Source organism: Eubalaena glacialis, chromosome 14 (genome assembly GCF_028564815.1).
Source record: "Eubalaena glacialis isolate mEubGla1 chromosome 14, mEubGla1.1.hap2.+ XY, whole genome shotgun sequence".
Lineage (NCBI taxonomy): Eukaryota > Metazoa > Chordata > Mammalia > Artiodactyla > Balaenidae > Eubalaena > Eubalaena glacialis.
Window position 1 is genome coordinate 49,170,903 of NC_083729.1, and position 4,106 is coordinate 49,175,008.

The 4,106-nt window shown below is 38.5% G+C and overlaps 1 pseudogene; it reads right to left on the minus strand.

The window, feature by feature from the left end:
* Positions 1-3,430: 3,430 nt before the first annotated feature.
* Positions 3,431-3,893, minus strand: LOC133104972 (large ribosomal subunit protein eL28-like; annotated as a pseudogene).
* Positions 3,894-4,106: the final 213 nt, after the last annotated feature.

The window sequence follows — 4,106 nt, forward strand, 5'->3', positions numbered from 1 at the left end:
CAGAGCTGATATGAAGAACAGAGCTAATACATGAGAAGCATGAAACACAGTGTCTTACAGAGTAGAAATTATTTAAATAGAATCCATAATAAATTCTAAGAGAAGTTCTGTCATTGAGCTTTAATCCTTGGTTCTGTGTTTGTTTTTTGATAGATACAGTTCTACTTTAGGTATGTAATTACATAAATCACTGGTTGAAGTCACAATAGGAAGAATAAAAGAAAGTAGTATGCTATAATTCAGTTCAGGAAAAATACTTCTGAACAAAATATTCCTAAGGATTTGTGTAAGAACCGATCAGTTTGAATTTTCAAAACTTAGTTTTCTAAATCCCTCAGCAGTTTGGGGGGATTGGTTTCAGGACCCTCCCCCTCAAAATACCAAAATCCTTGGACACTCAAGTCCTTTATATAAAATGGCATAATAACTGAATATAGCCTATGCACATCCTCCTGTGTACTTTAAATCAACTCTAGATTACTTATAATAGCTAATGCAATGTAAATACTATGTAAATAGTTGTCAGAGCAGGGAAAATTCAAGTTTTGCTTTTTAGAACTTTCCTGAATTTCTTTTTTTTTTAATATTTTTGATCCGTAGTTGGTTGAACCTGCTGATACTAAACCTGTGGATATTGGAGGCTGGCTGTAGTTCTCAAAATCTAGCTTCCTGGCACAGAAGGAATTGTCTTGTAAGATCACATCCTGTGATAACTTCCTTTAGGCAAGAGCCTAGCCCAGTGGCAAGATCCAGGTAGCTCCTGGTTCAACCCCACTTTTGATTAGCCATACCTTGCTAGAAATGCAACGGATTCATCAGAATGATAAGACTCATGGTTAAAAATAAAGATTAAGTTAAAATAACAGCATCGATAAGATATATGCTCCTATTGCATACAGGTAAAAAAAACTCTCAGATGTGTGTTTAGAACATAATCCGACTGAATCATTGCTTCTTTCAATGATGTATCTCTAATTATCTTCATTGGCTTCAAATCTTAAATAATTAGAACTATCTCACAATGGAAATTACATGGCTATCTATTTCTTAATAAACAAGAGGTGATTTAAAATCTTCCTCAAACAAATTACGAGTATGTCTCATAGATGACTACAATTTAAATAGCTGCACAATGCAACCCCCAAAACACAAAGTCCTTACCAAAGCATTTAAAGTGCTGTTTTGTCTCTCCTAGCTCATCTTGTGTACCTGCTTCCCTTGCTTATATGCTCTGGCCATGCCAGTCTTTCAGGTCTTCAAAAATATGTAGCCATAGGACCCTTGTACAGCTGTTCCCTTTTTCACTAATGTGCTTCCTCCTGCACTTTGCCTATATCATGTCTCAGCTTAAATCTCCATTCACAAAGATGCTGTCTCTGACACAGGATTAACAACTTAATCACCGTGAGCTTTTGTCATAACTCTCATTGCAAATAGAATCATGTATTTACTCTCTGATTACTGGTGTTTCTCCATGCCTCTTCCCACTAAGCCATATTTATTACCTTTATTTGCCTAGTGCCAAGCAAATAGCAGGTCCCTCATAAATATTTGTTAAATGAATAAGCAATTATATAAGGAGATATAAAACTGTAAAAGTTTGAACATTTACAAATCAACACAAATGAAGGTCTGAAGAAAATCTTCACGAATAAATACAGCATTCATATGGAAGAAAAATAAGAAAATAGATGAATTTTTCAAAAGTAATGAAGCATGATCTCATCAAAGTAAATAAAGTAATAAACACCCTATAACCAACTATGTATATGCATGGCTGCTCATTACATCATTGCTTAAAGCAATAAAGAGTAACAATTTACTTAAATGGCTAATTTAATCTGAAAAAATTTAATGCAAAGAATCAGGCCCCACCATTAAGAACGGGTGTAGATTTGGGTTTATTACCAAGGAGAGTTGTTCAGGATATATTTATAACCAAAAAGCTAGTATAACCATTGTGCCTCATATAATTCCACTGCAAGTGGTAGAGGCAGGAGTGACAAAATACAAATAGGAAACATGTTTGAACAACAGAACTACAGGTGATTTTTCACTCTTTATTGATATTTTTTGCCTATGGTTTCTATAATTTTCTATGAATACTGGATAGAGAAAGATTGATTTTAGCCATATATGCCTTTGGCACATTTCTCTTTTTGCTACATGTTTTCCTGCACAATTTGATCTCTTTAGATGTGTGTCTTCTCTCCTGAGCACTTTGCCAAGTATACTGAGAAACAATGTTTACCCTCAAGGATTTCACAGTCATACTGATGATAAAGCTATCTATATAAGGGATTTTTGTTGTGTGCAATGAATCCAAGATATCTGATATAGAGGCAGTGAGAGAAAGGAGTCTCTCCGGAGAACAGCGCTTAGTTTCTCAGATAACTTCCTCCCTCCTCTGTTTCTTACCCTACAGTGGTGCCTGCATATAAAGAGGGAGGGTGTAGTTTATGTGACTTTGGCGGGGACAAAAGTAGGTCTTCTGATCACTGGGTGATGAATTTTGTACACCTATGAGACTTTACATCTCTAGCAGAAGTCTGCAGCTGGTATAACTCAAAGATATTTCCTTTGGCTCAGAAATACCTCCAGATTTGCCACTAAAGGACCTCAACCACATCTCCCTCATTTGGTATCACAGACTTCTCTGTGTTCCCAGCATCCACTCCCTCCCCTTGGCTTTGCTCAGGTGATTACTTCTTTGCCTTCAACCCAGAGTCATTTTATTGTTAATGGGTCCCCTTAGCAGGTTCTTCATCAAGATACTAGCTACTTCTGCAAGATTGCCACAGGGAAACCAAGGGTAGCTGAGAAAGCTGAGCCTCACAGCTCCACCTGTAAAAGCATGTAGCACTAACACATTTGATTTAACGAAGCAGAGCCCCTGATTGGGCAGCTTTTCAGGAGGCCACATCCCAGACTCACAAATGAGAAGGCAAGAAAACCCTTATTTTTCAGATATGTCTCTCCCTATCTTTAGTCTTTACAATCAACATTATAAGCTTTAAAATGTGAATATTCTTTTTTAAAAATTAAAAGAAATTGTAGATCACAGTGCTATTTGTTGAAAAGATATTAAGAGGACATAATCTTGCTGTTATTCAAACTTCTTCATTGCAAGTACTAAGCTAATTACTGTCCCTTTCTGTGAGATACAAAAGAGAAAGTTGCTATAATACAATAAGTAGGGTCCAAAACATGACGATGCAGAATTGCAGTACTGTGAAGTTACTGAAATAACCACAGCAGACCTGGGCAATTAGTTGACCTTGGATTTAAAGGCTCTTCACAATCCAAATCCAACTTTGTTCTGGCTGCAGTTTAGAATGACCTGGTGGCTTTTTTTTTTTTTTTTTTTTTTTTTGGAGAAGTGTTGGCTGACATCTTTCTTGGTCTGGGGGGCAGGGAGGGAGGGCTGTGTTCAAGAGCTCTTGGTGGGGCACGTCTGCCTCCTCTTCACCGTCACAGGTGTCTGCTGTGCAGGATGGCGCTGGCTCTGCAGTTGGAGACTATGCTCAGATCCCAGAGGTACTTGATTTTGCAGATTATGTTCTGGATACTGCTGAGGGTGGCAGGGGAGTTCTTGCTGATGGTGGTCTGCATGTAGGAGGTGGTGGGCTTTGTAGGGCCAGATCTCCACTTCACCACCTCCAGGCCACTTCTGCCACCTGCTGCCGGCTCCACGCCACAGTCTTGTGGTCCATCAGCCGGTTGTAATGGAAAGAATTGTGGACCCTCAGATTATCGGGGTGGGTGCCCTATATCTGTTTGTTCTTCTTGATCAGGAAATTGGAGCAGTTCCACAGGACCATTGATTGCAAATGCGTGGACTTGGAGGCAGCTCCTCTCCCAGCGGCAGCCAGAAAAGGAAAGTGATCAAACATTCATGAGGATATTTATGGGGCTTGTGGCCGGCCAGTGTAATTTGAAGGACAGGGGCAATAATCCTAAGAATCTTCTGGTCAGTTAGCATCCAGTTAGGGTTGACAGAAAAATACCAGATGCCCAATTAAATTTGAACTTCAGATACGTGACAAATAAGTTTTGTATTTGTATGTTGTATTTGTATGTATATAAGTTTTGCATGTCCAAATACT